General features: G+C 36.0%; 2 long non-coding RNA genes across 2 annotated transcripts; both read right to left on the reverse strand.

Moving 5' to 3' along the window:
- Positions 1-495: 495 nt before the first annotated feature.
- Positions 496-8,783, reverse strand: LOC117691192 (uncharacterized). The gene is made up of 3 exons (XR_004602956.2): positions 6,952-8,783; positions 6,514-6,786; positions 496-4,392 (listed from the first exon to the last, which is right to left on the reverse strand). It is a non-coding gene; the product is annotated as an uncharacterized lncRNA (long non-coding RNA).
- A 4,937-nt stretch (positions 8,784-13,720) lies between these two features.
- On the reverse strand, positions 13,721-18,017 carry LOC105332802 (uncharacterized). Its single transcript, XR_900846.3, has 4 exons — positions 18,003-18,017; positions 17,321-17,919; positions 16,026-16,108; positions 13,721-14,760 (listed from the first exon to the last, which is right to left on the reverse strand). It is a non-coding gene; the product is annotated as an uncharacterized lncRNA (long non-coding RNA).
- Between the last annotated feature and the right edge of the window lie 625 nt (positions 18,018-18,642).

The following is an 18,642-nucleotide window of genomic DNA, read 5'->3' on the forward strand; positions in this document are numbered from 1 at the left end:
TAGATCTTGCCTCAGCTCTATATTTAGTCAAGATTTAATGACGTGCAAAGCTATGTAACATATAGCCTGAAGCCATTTATGTCAATCAAGTAAAAATGTATGCATTTAAATATATCAGTATTTATACAATTTTATACTAGCATTATCAGATGAAAGCATTCAAAGGACAAAGACCTTGTTAAGCAGATTCTCGAGTATGTAACTGTGTCAAATAATTAATTAAACACTCTTATACATTTCCATATTATATGACAATGTCACCTTGTATCAGGTCGTGGTGAATGAAACGGTAAGTAACTATTTTGCTTGCTCTACATAGCAAGGCAATGGAAGGAACTCAATTAAAAGATCCAATGGAAGATTTCGCAACATCTTAAGAGCTGTTTACTGAACGGATGAATAATGAGATCATTGTACAAATACTTATCTGATATATTCCACACTCTATCGCGGCAAAAAGTAAGTTTGATGATGGCAGGGGAAACTGCCAGCTCTCTGACAGCTCCCCTGTCACGTGTCAATACACGCGGCCAGGCTGAAAGATCAAAAATGTCTTCAGGTCACACTGCAAAATATTGTGCAAAAAAGTATGTTTATGTACGAAAGGCAAAGTTTATTTTTCAGCTCTAGATCTTGAAAAAAACATTGGACATTATGAGATAGCGGGAAAATGTTGTTGGTAAATACAACCTAGATTCACTTATCGCCGTGACCCAAATGTGTCGGCTGTGTTTTAAAACTGTTTTTATTCGTTTAAGAAGAGCTAGAATTTCTTGTCGATTCAATAGCCATGGTGCTTATTGATGATGAGATTTAAAGGTTAAGGGCATCTATTTGCAAAAAACGCATTAAAATCACTCAGGCAATTTTGGCGGGAAAAGGGTAATACTTGGGCCTTTCTCTAACAGTGGTTTACGCTATACTACAGCTCCTGTAACCTGTAATGCTAATTTTCACTAGCGTTGTATTTTGTCACGGGAGAATAAAGATGGGTGATTTATATGGTGTGAATTTAGGTGAAGAGTGTAACCTTCTTTCCGACTGCTTGACATACTTTGACATTTGAAATCAACTTTTTTTCAAAAACGTTTGTCAGTAATAAGGAAAACTTTGCAGACTTGATTCTGAAGTGTTATGCGGAAGGCAAAGGTAGAATGACTAATGTGTGTAGAAATGACAATTTATGTTAAATACAAGTCATAAATTTTCATCTAAAATAGTATCATGAATAAAACACATAGTAGATGGCTTACTCCTCTAACCTGTCAGTTATTCTCTCTACACAACAACAGTACTTCAAGACCTCGAAAATACAATTCTGTTTAGAAATACTAGTACTTGGGGGTAAAAACCCATTTTTTTTAATCTCGTGATGAATAATGCAAAAAAAAAAAATAATAAAATTAAATGATTTATTAGTGTAACTTGTGATTATTTACAAAATGAAGTACGTAATCGTAACATTACTTAATGTATTTTAGCTGTGTTAATTGGTGACAACATTTAAAAAAGGGAAATTTACATGTGGACCTTGCTCTATCTTCCGTATCTCATTTGTTTTCATTATTTAAGGGTTGTTGGAAGAATGCAATATGCTTACAGAGAGGTTTTTTTTTCATACAAAGGCCATTTTTATATCTTCAAGTTTCCATTCATATTTTCAGCAGTTATAAATAGTGAGCACAGCTCAGTTTTCTACATATACATATCAACGCATGGACTTACAAAAAAGATAAATAACACAGTGGAACAAACAATATGTATATTGAATGTACTAATAATATAGTTATGCAAAAATAATACACCGCATGATAACATGTACGCAAAAAGCATATTAATGAAAATAATAATGTACAGATATTATAACATATTTCAAAACCTTATTGGTTTAATTGCTAAAAAAATAATGAATTGCCAACTGAATGTTAGCTGAAAGGTCTGGAAAGGTGACTGAATAGCAGAGTTATACCATTCAGTCACATTTCAGTTACCTTTCAGTTACATTTCCAGAGATTTATCCTGTGGAATTTCTTGCTGTTAAGAGATTTATCAATGAAGTAGTGTCCAGATCCTTGTATAATGTAGTACTAGTATTCAGAAACTGTAAATTTATTTCACATTAAAACTTTTACACAACATTTGTTGCTCAGAATTGCGCCAAATATATACAATATGAATTCAACCAGATATAGATAATTATGTAAATTCATTTGGTGTTCTGCAAGATACAATCGTTTTCAAAATCCATATTAAACCTAAAATATATATCAGGAGATTCGTCTTTGTTAATCAGGCGCCCTCATATGTTTATCAAGAAGATTATTAGAGCTCAATTTTAATTGTTCAACATTTAATAAGTGAAATGTTTTCATTTTCATACAATAAATTGTGAGATAACTGGAATAACCCATGAAACGAAGTACACACTTACTCAAAGTCCTTGTTTACCGTACGCCAATCCAGGATATACATTAGGTTGTTCTTAAAAAACAGCTGATCTTAAAAGTAAGGTTGATAAATTGAGCAAACATTAAAGAGATCACCTTTATTTTATAATTTTGAGCTCTACATTTTTACCGAGGACATCATTACAAGTACAGGTATATTGTATGAAGCCTATATGATGTTTAATTACTATTAAGTAAAAAGGTCAGCTACATTAAGGTTACAACTGTTCTTGGCTGTAAAGTACAAATAGTAAGTAAATATTTTGTAATGAAAGATGTGACTATCTATTTCTTGTTTTGGTATCCCTGTGACATAAATAAATTTGTCAAAAAAGTTGGCATTTCGCATTAAATCTACTGATAGGGATCTAGTTGACACCCGTCAACGCAATGCGTGTATAAAATAACACCGTGCTATAAATGAAAATAACCTATCTTTATTTTGCATCAAAAACTTTCATCACGTATTATGGATACATATGGGGAATATTCTTACTTCGTCAGAGCTTCATGGTGTTTATGTTAAATCTGCATTTCATTTGCAATGAGCTATTAGAATAGAGCGGTATTCCTAAAAGTAACAAGCAATCCCCAACACACGCAACTAATTGTCTTGAAGATGTGTTGACATATTCAAATATCCTATGTTTCCTGTTTTGGATACTTTAAAAAAATCACCATGGTAAGAATAGAAGCAGAAAGCTGGTGTTTGCCAAGGTCGGCCTCTGTCGCCATCATTTTTAATTAGTTCGCGTGAATCATGCTCCGGGTCAGCGAGACGCCAGGACATCAGGATTACGTAATCAACAAGTCTCTCTAGAATAATTGAATTTTACAGTTAAACAGTGGATAATTGTGCAGAAGAAATCTTGTCTGCATGCTAATTATCGACGTTGCAAGAAAATGAAATTATACCTTCATGCAAATGGATACCATTTTTGACTACCTGCATGTTTATATATAAGATTTGTTTTTTAACCTTGATCTTTTTAGAGTCTCTTCCTGTTTGTTTAGGTATCCCCGTGTTGTTTGTAGTATGTAGCATTATAAAGATTTTATCGTAAAATGTAATTCACATAAAGTACGCATTTCCATGTTCTGTTCATTTCGATCGCTCGTGCTATACGGCCGGAATAAAGCGATGGTGTACGTAAATTGCACTTAAAAATACCTGACGAAAACAATTCATGTTATCGAAGAATACATGCTAATTCATTTATGCAAATTGTTTTACAAGATTGGACAACGGACAAATATGCACGTGCATTTCCTGTAGCATTCTTTGACCTTCACCTGTCAATTAAACATTGAATGAATCATCTATGCAGTACAGTATAAATGTTCTGACTCAAAACATCGGCATCACAAATGGGATACCTTTACACCCATCAATCAAACCGAATTGCATCCAATACACAAGATGACCATACACCAAAAGTCCACCTTCGCAAGCAATATGCTTATATGGATATTTTCTGTAAAATTTAAAAGAATGAAGTTTTAGATTGCTATGAATCATGGTTTGCTTGGGTCTTGTGAGAGAGATTTTGGGAAGTTCAACTTTTGGACGACATTTTCCGGATATATGAAGTGTGTTGAGTCACTCACGAGATTATTTGTTATCAAAGCACGCTGCGTTCATGATAGAGTTTTACAGTGCTTTGGTTACATTTTGTTAATGAATTTTTTGAACATTTGAATATTCAGTTAATACAGTGTACACATTTTATTTTTGAAAAATTTTTCTTCATATGCTCACAAGAAAAATACAAGGTTGATCACATCAAGGTAAATAATGATGCAATTGACCAAACTGTGTTATGAGTAATCATGTTGTCATGTTATTCTACATTTATACATTAAAGCTGAATGAAACTTATCTTATTCCATTGCATGTCCATGGAGTTCAGAAAAAAACCCGTATGACATCAATAACAATAGTTGTCTGAAAAAAATAATTGTATAACTTATCTGTCATTTTACGAAGATATAAGGTTACTTTAAGGACTTTAATTGAAATAGACTTTCTATTATAAAAGCTTCACTTTGCACCATTGCAAAATTAAGGCAAGGTAATGTGATGTACTTGGTTTTTTCTTATTCGTCACAACACAGATAAATCAAGGAAGGAAGTAATGGATTCAGAAGCGACACTAAAAACGATCCAAAATAGGTCTGCCAGAATTACGGTCATGACCAGACAATGATATGATTACAAGCACTCATTAAGTACACTACAAGAAGTCTGGAAAGTGAACTATAGGAGAATGCTGGCCCGCCGATCTGGCGAGACAGAAGCAGACATTTAGAGGTGTGTAGATCTCCTACGAAACCCCGGGACAGAGAGAGTGCAGCTTTTAACTTTAGACGGCCATGAACAAGGTTTATTCTGGTCAATGGTGTTAACGTGACCAAAGGCTCTCACAATTATTGCCTCCACTTAAAGGTTCTCGTGGGGCGTTGTGGAAAAAAAAAACCCCACAGACTGTCTATCGTCTTAGTAGCACGTAAAACTTAAAATGGTGGAGAAAACTTTGTTCATTTGTGCTACAAGAACTGGTTTTTTCTATGGTGAAGAAAACTTTGTTTGTTTGTTCATCAAGAACTGACTTTTTTCTAACTATATATTATGCAACTTTAAAGTACAGGCATACATGTTCAAGGAAATTATAACCAGGAAGTCGACGTTGAGTATACTTTTATAGATTGATTCCCTATAATATTGATTTTTAAAATATTTTTACAACACCAGTGTTGCGTAAGCTCAGTTGATTGTTTATCGTACAAGCATGTTATAAGCATGATCACCATTTACTGGTACAAATATTACAAATACTGTCTCCAGCAGCATTTGAAAAGCCATGTAGCAATCTAGCATTTGTTCGCCATTGACTGTAATGGCGTAGGAATAAGATATATCAGGCGGGGGTGGTATTGGTTGGTTTGGTTTATTTCAAGGGGGGGGGGGGTGTTTCGTTTGTTTTGTATTTGGGTTTTTTTAACCAAATATTTGTTTACCTTGCTTTGCTTGGTTTTATTTGTTGTTTGCTCATTTTAAATTGGTGCTTGGTAAAAAATTTTTCTTATTCATTAAGCATTAAATAATAAGAAAGTAAGATTACGTTACTGGCCGGTACACGTGTACTCATGTCATACAACACTATTACGCTAATGCTAACACTGGTATAAATATATAAACAAGGAAAACCACCTGGTTATCTTTGATATACATCTTAATGGATGGTTACATTACTCATTCCAGTTGGTTTTTTTTTGGTGATACTAAATTGTTAACAACAGTTGAACAAAATATAGAGCATCAGATTTCATATAAATGTGCATTTATCCTGCTCAGTAAAGAAAGAAAAGGCAAAAGATAAAAGTCCTAAAACAGAATGGAAGTTTTTGTGTATTGTGGCAAAGTTCCCAGATAGAAGCACTGCCATAAGTGTTTGGTCCTCTTATTCAACTCCTGAGCGCACAGGTGCCCCCCAAATTTTTGAAGTGCTTTAAAGTTAATAGGCAATTTCTCTTGATATTAGGGAGCCGCTTCGTTCTTTCTTAGCCGTCAAGTATCCTAATTCATCATTTGTCAAACAGTTTATTATATATTAGATCCCAGGTATACTTAGAACAAGGTAAGTAAATTTTAGCGTCATCTCGCGAAGCACCTTGGGAGATCGCTGATAAATTAGAGTTTTGATCGTTTTATAGCCCTCTTCATTTTTCATGAAATGCTATAAATGAACCCCACATGTGGGCTTTGAGTAATCTGAAGGAGGAAACATTGATTATTGCATGAAATTTTGGTTGAAGTTGATTTAAAAACTCAACAATTCTCTCTCTCTCTCTCTCTCTCTCTCTCTCTCTCTCTCTCTCTCTCTCTCTCTCTCTCTCTCTCTCTCTCTCTCTCTCTCTCTGGAAAAGTACAAACAAGACCATGTCTCATTTGAATAAAGAGTGCAAAAACTTGTAAAAACCCGGACCAGAGATCAAAACAGAGGGTAAAATCACAATCACATCGGGATGACATCAGCCCAATCTTGTCTGTTTTTAAAGAAGTTACCTGTCGTGCAGTTATATAGGTAGGCCTAAAGGTTTCCTGAAACCCGACCTCTCGGTCGACCAGGTAGAAATGTACGCTGTCGAGTGGAGCCCTCTAAACTGCACGAGGTGTTGATCGTCTGCACCATCGGGACATCGTGGTGACTCCGGATCTTATCTCCCGCTCCACAGACAAAACTTCTTTGCCAAATTCTGTTGTTCGGTCCATAAAAAGTTTTGACACACGACGACGACAAACTTGCAAACAAGGGGGCCTCCGTCAAGACAGATTAAACTGATAGTGAATTTAATTTAGTAAACATGGACATGTTTCTGAGCATCATTTTCCCTCTTACTTTCAAAAAATTGAATTTTTATCAATTTTGAGTGAATTTTAACAACCCCTTCTTCTTTATGAATACCAATCACAGTTTTGCGAAGATGAAATGTAATAAATTACCTCTCGTGTTGTTGGTTCTTGTGAAGCATGCATCTTTTGTTTCACATTTATAGTACAAGTGAATGTCAGTCTGAAAACTTTAGAAATCTATTATTTCCTGTGATTGTATCGAACAAAGCATTCCCTGTTTGAGATGATAACATCTCTCGCCATTGCGTTATCGGCTTCGGCTGATTTCAGGAAAGTGTTTCAATTTCCGGATTTTTATTTCTTGTCGAAAAAAATATCTCGAGGTATTGGTTGGGTAACAAGATGAAAGCAGTGAAGCGGCAGCTAAAACACTAGATGGTTATGTTATTTTTGAAATTGAACTATTTGGGCATTTAGCGAGATTCGTAATGCGGCGCTGTATAGCTTGCAACAGGTTAAGGACATTTTAAGCGTCCTCAACAAATGTCCCGGATTTGGTTTTAAGGAAAATTGAACAGGGATGATAGATGTATAGTGCATCTCCTCCTTAAACCACGAACTTATTGAACAGCCATAGGTTTCATGGACAATGCACATCCTTTTGCGTGTCACGAACTTCCTGTAATGTCGACAAGACGTCAATTCAGTTTGGACACTGGCCAATTTCACGTTTCTTCTTCCTGTTTTTTGTTTGTTTGTTAATCTGTTTATTTGTTTTAAAGTATCAAGTTAATTTTTCACGACTCTGCTTAAGCTACATCGATCGATATCATTTTTTTTGGCATTGTAAATTTATTTTTGGAATCGTTAAACAGTATACACACTCGACTTTATCCTAGATATATTTACATGTTTCGCTAAAAAAATTGAATTCATTGGTTGAACTGTTAAGAATATAAAATTGCAAAAAGTAAATTGCTATAAGCTCGGTTTGGCAACAGTGACCTAAGAAAACAGTGCTGAAGAGAAAATCGTTAATCTTTTCCTTTGTCTCTCTGATCTATATGCACAGTGTATTTGATTTAAAATTTACAGTGCACTTCAAATTTCTTAACAAGAATTTTCAAGATGTTTTACATACTACTTCATGTGTTTGTAATACTGTTACCTACTTATTACAAGTACTACATTGACCATTGATCGCTGATCAAAGTACAAAGATATATCAATTTGGTTAAAATCTTTACACACACACATTTAGCATATATAAACGTTTCACACAGAGAATAAATTCATTCATATGCACAATTTGAACAAAGATCTGAAAACTGAGATGAATTGACGTAAAATTAATGTTAATCTTATCAAATCAAAATTTCAATCACGTTTTTTTAAGGGGGTGGGGGTTGTTCTTCTTTATAAATAAATTTCCCTTTTCTTAAATTGGGACAGCTTTGAGCGTTATTAACAAACGTTGAAATAAAATGTATATCCCATAGATATCCTATGTAAAATTGTTGATTTCACGATTATCATGTAATTATACATTTCTAAATAATTATAATGATATAATCAACCATGTTATCAAGAAAATGGAAATTATAGCAGCCTGATACACGATTTGATGGAAATGCAATCAGTTTCAAACGCTTATCGTAATATCTAATACATTTCTATTTCATACAATAATTTTAATGGAAATTTACAACTCGTGCGAATAGCTTGGGGATGACACAGCCGCTGTGGCCATTTAGTCACGTGTTGCCGTTCAGTGTTTGGCACTAAAATTGTTTAGAAGCCGGGAATCTCTTGGGTGACATATTGTGCTGGGTCGTAAAGCTGCAATCAGTCTCTCAATCAATAATTTGTATGCAATCAAACTGCATTGAGATTTATTGTTGTTTTATTTAAAAATCAATAAAACTATGCATTTCGTGGTTACGGTAAAACAGATCCTGTTAAAAATGAATAATCTGCTCTTTTAATCGCACGAGAAAATTACGTTTATACATATCTTTTCCCCGAAAACCGACAATTTTACCACAGAAATGTCCCCCCTTTTTAGGTTGTAAGAAAGCAGTGTCTCACTATTTATTCGAAAATTTCAATGCAGGAACTATAAAAGATTTTGAAAGATGGATAAAAGTATATAATGTATACGAAGTAATTGTGTATATATCATTACAACGTGTATCCTAAAATAGATTTAAGAAATTAAACAGTGACTTAACGGCGAGTTAAATCTCACAACTGAATTGCATCTATTCACTTCATTCGAAAAACGGAAAACGATTTATGCAGGGGAAGATGACATTTTCAAATGGTTGTAAGAAAAAAAAATAATGGTATATTTAGTGAAAGGTCATATCGTATCAATAGCCATGTGGTAACTACCGTTGATTGTTTGAAAAGTGTAGGTAAATGGTTTTCATTGGCTAACACGGAAATGTTAGAATAGTCTTGGGAAAAAAAAAAGAAGCACATTGTCTGACTTTTAAGGCGCAAAATTTGTGCAGTAAGGATGCATATACATTGAGGCTTTGTCTTTAGTTTTGAAACATGCAAAGCTGGCCAAGTGTTATAATTTTTAATTTTGATTTTACTGGGTGATGTATATATATACACAAAATTTAATTGTCATATTGTAAATTCTGTATTTACACCAAACAAAGATATTTAAAATCTACTATATGACACGAATGTTACCGTGTGAATTATCGAGGACAAGTCGATGTAAGGAGTAGTGACCGCATTATGTGTGCTCAAAACCAATTTGTTAAAACCTGTCAACCCTCGACAACAACCTGCAATTAAAATCTCCCAAAACATCAAATTCTCGAGACAACATGCGCGCCAAGTGCATTTGAAATACAGAAGATAAAAGACCGACATTTTTTGTTTCTTAAAAACACACGGTGTGACCGACCGCATTACGGAAAATTTTGATATTTTTGAAGTCGACCATTAAAATCTGCTGACACAAAGAAATGAAATAGGTCGCGCTCTCATCGCGAAATATTACATAACAGTCTGTCAACTTGCATGGGTTCTAATTAGTGGATTTAAGTGGGTTGGTGATGGCAGAAGTGGAATCGTACTACTGTAGTAACCTCTTCATTTATTTTTTTTTTCAGTCATCGACCGAAAAGCCAGGTACGAAGACATAGAGAGGAAAAATAGTTAATCCTATTACATTGAAAAGAACTGCCAACAACCTGGAAGGATTTTACATGTTATTGTACGCACGTGCATCCTTACAAAAGAAGGCGTCGGTAGCCGATCGTTAATTCTCCTGACCAAATCCACCGCCATTATATATGGATTTTTCGATGTGACGCCTGGACCCGACATAACTTTTTTCAGGCTTCTGACACCACATCGTATATCATGTTTGTCAAAAATAATTTTATGATGGGAAAGCCCTTCGATGAATAATGACCGTGGGTGCCTCCTTTATAAGCAGCGATCAATCCTGTGGGTAGATGTGTTATTGGCGTGTCAGGGAACGGGGCCAACGTCTGTACCATGGCAAATGCATTTAAGGTCACGTGTTTGAAAGGTTGACGTCCGAAAGAGCGACGCATCATTTGGGGAAATTAATGTGAATGATACATTTTTCATTTTCCTCCAATTTCAATGCCCTGGGGTTTTTGTAAACGAATCATAAAATAGCTCAGAAACCCAACGAGTTTTCAGGAGGTTGGGAATGAGGGGGTATTTTTTTTTTTTTAGCTGATGTATAAAACTGAAGCAACATCACGTATTTCAATTAAATCTTGTGTCACCGACCTGGACCCCGTACTTATCTGACAAATTATCCCCATAAGACATGAAAGGCCCTTGATGAATAAGCATCCCTGTTGATTTCAATTAAAATGCGGAGAAAGTGTAATACAGCTCCCGATACCATACGTATACCGGCCATTGACTCCGCTTTATGGTTCTCGGGAGAAGATCTATCTAGTTGGGACTTGGATGTACGATTTTCCATTAAGATAACATCAGCTCGCTAAATTACATGAAAATTGAATAATCAAGATTTCAGATCATTAAGCGTTATCATCGCGTCCCCCCTTTTACGGATGCTTCTACGGTCAATGGTCGCTGAAACATGTACTTGTGGCGAATAAAGCCAGCTATAGACTTTGTAAATGAGCAGGGTGTCGCAACTTAGGCGCTATTTCATGCAGAATACTAGGCAACAGCTTTTATTAACCTTGATTGATTTTTGGTGTGTGGACATTCTCCTCCATTTTGCACCACAAAATTTCGCTTTGTCAGCGTGACTTAGAATGTACAAGGGGAAAAAATCAATTGGAAATTAACAAAATTTTGCACGGGTGCCTGCTTTTGCAATCTGGGAGAAACCCGTGCATTATGATGACAATTTTCAAATCAGTTGAATGCATTGTTTACCGAGGAACAAAGAGCGCAGTGTTCAATGGCAACATTTTTTTCCTTTTGGAATCAGATACATTTATAGCCACTCAGCGATTGCAATCAAAATTGCAATTTCTGTTAAAAACTTCTCTCTTTTACTGACAAACAGTGTTTAAATCGACACTTTTCCCTCATAGACACATTTTTCATGCCACTCAGCAAATACAATGAAAACTGCAGTTTATGTTTTCAACAAAAAAAAGCAACCAAAAAACACCCAAAACTCTCATTACAGACAAACAAACACTGTCATTCGTTGCATAACCAGACAGATAAGTTCGATCCCAATCTTTCGCTGACAAAACCCTTCGTAACTTGACCCCAGGAGGGATGGACCCGAGAGAAGATTTCGCCGATATCCCCCTCTCTTGGTCGCTGTCAACAGGGCTCTCTTTGCGAACAATCTCATCTCGAGTGTTTCAAGTGTTTGGGGGCACACACAGATCTCCCAGATGTTCCCGAATTTAATACCCTGGTTAATAGCTCTGTAACAATCCACCATTATTCTTTTGAAATAAAGAAATAAAGAGCTGAGTGTTTTTACTTCGTAATATCTTCATTTTCATCCTTTTTTGTAGGATTTAAAAACGTGTGCTTTTCACAATCGAAAATAAAAAAAACACTCTTGTACCGGATTCAATTTGACAGGGAAGTCGTCTGCAACCATACGCAGACGACAGTAAAATCGGGGAACAAACACAGAACTGCAAATCAGGATCCCATTCTTGAAGGAAAACATCTCTATGAATCATCTCTCAGGCTCGTGCAAAAATAATTTTATCCGTTGGTTGCCATGGCGACTAATTTTGGTTCTTTGTTGCTGACAGCGGCTGGAACATCTTTTAAGAATTTTCTTGTGTCTGCTTATTTTTCAGAGCGATTGGCACCGACCAGAGTTTCGTGTTGATTTAAGAGATAGAGACGGCGTGTGCCTTGGATCTACCTCGCACGTGTGCATGGTTAAACCAGTAAATAGAACCCGAGCTCTGATTTCTCTTGGGAGTGCTTGCATAAACACAAATGTCTAGCCATAGAGAGAACTAAGTTCCACGGGATACGTCTCCGGGAAAAACGTATTTTATCTGATAAACCATATTAATCAAAACTTTTACCTGAGTTAATGATTTTGTTGATTCAAACTTCACTTTCCAAGTAAATTTCGTTAAAATTTGGGAAGAAACATTTAAATTTTATTAATGATGAAAAACTATAGCTTCAGGCTAATCATTAGTTCTAAAATTAGGTTGCAATTTCAGTAAACATTGGGTTTTTATAGTTTTGAATTAATTACACTTAGATTCTTAATTTAAATTTGCATTTTAGCGTTGAGATTTTAAACTATACTGAAGTTGATATATGGACTTGTAAAGAAACAAAATTAACTCTAGATACTATGTTTAAAGAATCTTTTTTAAATTTACCATAATAGGTATTGCATAACAGATCACTAGGCTAATTAAAGCATATAAAAATGGGTTTTATGAGTAAATGTATACTTCAAATTTCGGGCCGTGCTATTTCAAGGAGTAAGGAGATTCTTAAATCAGCCAATTTTATCAGAGAAGTCACTGCAAATTGCTTCCGTTTTGACATAACATAACTTCCTTAGGAGCTTCAAAAAGTACATAGCCCCTCCCGTGTATCGTTGTGACACTGTGTGAGGAAGTGTTTCACGTGTGAAGACCCACTTTTGCACAGTTCTTTTAAAAACCTGGGAACAGAACGTTATGGTTTTTCGGTACTTGATGCGACTACATAACCCCAACGTATCGAGAACCTATACCCCTGAGTTCTCGTAGAGTAGACCATACAAGTATCCGTAAGAGCTTATACTAGAGAGTGAAGATTTCGGTGCGCCTTTCCTCTTGTTGACTCTTCTGGTTTCCCCATACATAACCATAGAATTGGCGTCGACAGATGTTTTCATGCAGCGTTAGGAACTAACAACAGCTGTTCCAGATAGTATATATAGTATACACACACTCTACAGATCTATCTCCCAGCGCTCCTCGATCTTGTGTTTATCTCGTCTCTGTCACAATCCTATTATTGTCTGGTGAACAGAAAAGTTACAGACTGGTTCTGTGGTAGACGTGGGCGTCATTTTATCAAAATACCCCCCCCCCCAAACTTCCTTTAACAAACGACCAACACAGTTTTTCATAATACATGCAGGCTAATCCTTTGAACACATCATTGACTAAGCGAAAGTATACAGCTCTATGTATACCAGAACTGCTATGTCTTATAAAAATCATTGACTAAAGGAAATCATTGGCCATCCCATGGCATCTCTCTATCAAGACTGCTAGGTCTTCTAAAATTTTTATTAATGGAAATATTTCACTATCTCATGGTATTTTTTATGTACACCAACACTGAAGGGACTTGTTAACTTTTGATTCGAGGAAATTGATTTTTTTTTTCAATCAAGAATGCGATGTTTCGTCAACAACATCAATAACAAACACAAGCTAAATTCCTTCTTTAGAGCTTTTATTTATTACTTTTTTTATACAACAATAAGTTTCTCAACAACTTTTTTCTGCGGGTTTTCTTATATACTCTATTTGATGAACACCAAAATTACAGATGAAAGCACACACACGTATACTACAGAACAATTAACTGGGTTGCAAACATCAAATATCTCCATGCACACTCAAAATGAACACTTTGGATGTCAATTCAGTGAAATGTAGTCACATTAAAGAGAGAAAATTGAGATCATTTTTTATGGATTTTCTTTTAAGATTTGTGATTTCAGTTTTAATATGGGGCTTACGTTGAGAGAAACTTGTTTTTTTTCCCTTTTGACGTTTTTTGAAGTTTTTTTCCATCAAATATTTTTTTCTTTACACACTGGTATTTCATACCACAAACAAAAATAAATATAGCAAAAAACACACAATTTTCGTTTTGATAAGGATATCTGAATATAAATATTACTATATAGAAAGATGTCTCACTTTGAAGCAAAACATAAATTTCTCATAGGTGTAATTTCTTTCTCTTTGCTTTTTTCTTATATAAATAAATAGGACATTTACAAATAATGTATTTTACTTCGAAAGAACCGACACATAATAAAAAAAATAAATAATAGATGAGATCATGTTTTACAATGACGTTGTCATTGTGAAATAGTTCATTGCACATAAATATGTATAGATATATAAATTCTCTCCCCAGAGGATTCACAGTTTACCCCAATAGGGGTTATTTACCCCAGGGGAGCACACAGTCTTATTCTGTCAATATCTTTGAGGAAACGGATCTTTTCACTGGCACTTGAAGGGGGGGGGGGTGAGAAATAAGCAGGATTTCTTGTCTGTTTCAGTGGACCGCACAAAAACGGTTCCAAACGCAAAGCAAAATAGCGGAGATGTTGAAAATTTTGGCAAGAAATGGGCGCTCTTTGGCATGTTTATCCTGCTGGCCTCGCAATGAGTCCTCTAGACTCGGCTTGAGAAAAGGACCTCCCTCCATTGAAGATTCCCGTTTCTAGCACTAGAAAGTCTGGAAAATATCAAAATAACAATATAAGTATCAGAGATAATTTTTCTTTGTCTTTTGAGAAGGATTGTATAAAATTGATTAGTTGTTTGCTCGTAAATATTACGCCGAGGTCGTTGACATCGCTAGGAATAGCCCCAAAACAAGGTACGAGCTGATTAAACATATGGTAGAAAACTGACAGGTAAAAACGAGGAAACGACGTTTGACGCCTTATCTGTAACTTTTGTGGCATGGGGATGTTTTATTTTCTGAACAAAGTGTCACAAGACCCAAAATAAAATGTGTTTGCTTTAAAATTGGCAGTAGAGGTGAAATGCTTCATTTGCATAAACAAGTCGAGATAATGAGCATACGGCGACCCGAAGCCGCGTATCCCATAACACACCGCGGCAAGCCAAGAATACACTAACAGTTATGACCTAAATAGAGCTGCATAAGGAATCAAGCTTTATGCAAATGTACGCGAGTTTCCCAGGCCTCAACTCCGGCGGAGCGCGCCGGGCCTCAAGTTGATTACTACAGCGTACTACGAGATGTCGGGCTTACAATATACAAGATGACCCCGTTCTAACTCAAGTGTCAGCCATGTGGCTCTTTCTTTTCGTTTAAATTTAAATCTCCCGCATGTTACAGAGAGAGACGAGTTCTGCGTACCGTGGGGAATAATTTTGTTAGTCATGCACTTGGTCGACTTTTTTGGCCGTCATATCGTGCACTCTTGCAGTGCCTTACACAACTCGTGGTACCGGATGATCCCCCTCATTTATCACGATAAATATCTATCCCCCTTGAGGTGTGACACTAACAGTTTACTCGTACTACGTTCGCGTAATAAAACTTCATAGTTAAATCACGAAGGAGTAATACACATGTATATCCCGTTTAGTCCTTCCGCGTTTGAGCTAGTAATTTAAGAAAAATCTCGAAAGAAAGAAACATCTCTCTCTTTAGCAATTTTCAAAGTCATCGTTATATAAATACAAAGTTTACTTTTCAGCTACGCATTGGGAAAAATCTTTTGCAGAAGGGAGGTATATAAACACAGAGAATGACCAATTTTGATTCCTTTCCAGATATTCTGGGCATGTCTCCAAAAAGCAGCTTATAATCATCACATGTTGAGAGGGACTACACTATTAATAGACTGTATTTGTTTTGGTCGTTCCATAGTGATGCCAATTCCCATCTTTATGTCAAATACCACAAAGGAAAATCCGAGCGCGCGAATTGATTTTCTTCAGGGTAGACATGAATAATTAACTTACATTAAAAACCCAATTCTGGATCTACAGCCGAATTTGTTTTGGTGTCAGCGAGTTGTCCGCTCTCTTCCTCTTTTTCAAATAATCTGCAAAAAACAAAAACAAACTCCAATAAAATACATTGTACATAATTGTTCTCGACCAGAAAGTGTGTTAATTTGCAAATTTTCTTATTCAGGTTTTAACAGAAATTTTAAATAAAACTCATACTTCTGAATGCTACTAAAATATACAATCTTGTGGTTTTACAATATATTATCTATACTCTCAGTGTACGGTAGTCATTGTGTGTCAATGTGATTATGCAATAAACAGATGTTAATGTAATGTGTCAACAATACTACACAATAATTGTAATTGACAAACAAAATCCTGTATAAACAGATTATCGAGGATAATTGTGACTGACGTCTGCCTCTGACCACTATTGATGGCCATTTGTTTGTTACGGTCTATGTGTATATATATAACAGCACGTGCCAACTCGGCCATCAGCCCTTCAAGCTCAGCATGGGGTGACAATGATTTATAGAATATTGCTAACGACAACCCAAATAGCAGACTTCACATATTGGATACACCGCGCAAAAGCGAAACAACGATTGTCTTTGTACAAACTTGCAGTGAGAGAGAGAAAGACACTATGAATGAAACAAGGTTTAAAGGGAGAAAAAAACTTGGCATCTCGTCAAGGCGAATCGTTGACCAGAAATTGCAACGCGTTGAGACTCGCCCGACCTCGTGCCCAATCGCGCGACTGAACCCACGTTTCAAAACATTCCCGCACCAAGTTTAAAGATCCGACTCAACACGTTGGTTTTTAAATAGCCACAAATACACATGGTGTTTTTGTCTAATATATTTTCATAAATTTCCCCATCAACTTTATGTGGTCCACGCATCCGTCAGTTCTCTTTCTATACGACTGTACACAATTACACCGATGTCAAAATTTTACAACCGCTACGCAACGTAGTATTTCCCATCACAAGTGTTGGGCTCAGTTTTGTTGTTTTGACCTAGATTTCGCTCCAACTCGGATAAATGCGTACTAAATCTAATTTGCATTCGATTTAAAACACAAACAACGTAGTTTTCGCCGAGTTTTCACACACTATAGACCAGGGCAACATTAGTGTATAAATGATTGACATGTTCCTATGTTGTGCAGTTGAGTGGGGTTCCATCAGTGACATACACCAGCCATCGTACACAATACACCTAACCCATACCGAGATATAAACAACATCAATATACACAACAAAAATAAACAAACATGGAGTAAAAACAATACATACTTGTAAGGGGTTGCTGTCGTAATGGTCGACTATTGCACGTAGCTGTGTTCTGCGATTCCACATTATCTGGCTCCCTTTCAACGTCCATTTTCCTCTTTAACGGGTTCAACCGTTCTTCCCTTGATGTGTATTGTCTTGTATAAAACTCTGGCGCTGTTGTCGTGAGTTCCCATCTATCTGATAGCGGTGTGTCACTAACGATATCGTACTCGTACTTCTCCTTCCCGATGTTAATATCCTCTTTCATACACTCTGAATAAATCTTTTTCATGTGTTCACGTTCTTTTCCTGACGGTGAACCGAATAAATTTCTACAACACTTCGGTTTAGGTTTGATTTCCACCATTTTGATAGATCCACATCCACTGCCGTCTAACATATTACTCTAATGAAACTGACGTGCTCATGCAACAAATAACAACACAGGAGTACGGGCAAGTCTGAACACGCCACGCTAATATTTATCGCGTCAGCCAATCGCTGACCTTATGGGCGGAGTCACAGTCATTCATGTCACGTGACTGAGCCTATCGCACATAATCAATATTCATACAACCACACTTCGGATATAGCAGTTACTTACATCAATTTATTTTTATCTGAAAAAGCAAAGAAAAATAAAATCGGTATTTTGCAATAGAAAATAAGTAAAATTACATTTGATATTTCAGCATTTCCGTACCTTCCATCGAATGAAGCGAGACTCTAAAAATAGAAACATGCCGAGCGTGTTGGCACTTGCTCTGTGGGCACTGATGCGAGACTGACAGAGCAGACTCATCTGTCCAAAGGGGGATAAACACGATTACTAAATATATGCACACTGCACGTGTATTTGTATTTATCAATTATTTAATATTTAAATTACACGTTTAAGAATACGGAAGCTCCTTCTGTGTTTGCTGTCCAGCTAATGTCCAGTCCGTGGTGGCTGTTTATTCACGACCGGACTATTTACTTTACAATATAAAGGATTAGTTAAGAGCTTAATGCCGAAAGTCTGTCCGAATTCGCATCCTTGTGCGTGTAGAAATCAACAGATGTTAAAAATTTCTTGTTGGGTCACGAAGGAGTCCACGCAGTATAAATATTTAATAATCGGCATCTATTTCAATTAAACAAACGTTTTCGGCATTTTTATAGTTGCACACCGACATTGAAGGCACAAAAACCTACTAGACCGATGGACTAGAATTCTCTAAGCATCCTTTAATTTCCCACAAACTGTCAATGACATAACATAAAATTCTCTTGCATTACGAAGAAACAGGTATGTCAATCATTTATTCAATATGTTTCACGGACATTGAGCAATATGGCGA

This window comes from Magallana gigas, chromosome 9 (assembly GCF_963853765.1).
Source record: "Magallana gigas chromosome 9, xbMagGiga1.1, whole genome shotgun sequence".
Lineage (NCBI taxonomy): Eukaryota > Metazoa > Mollusca > Bivalvia > Ostreida > Ostreidae > Magallana > Magallana gigas.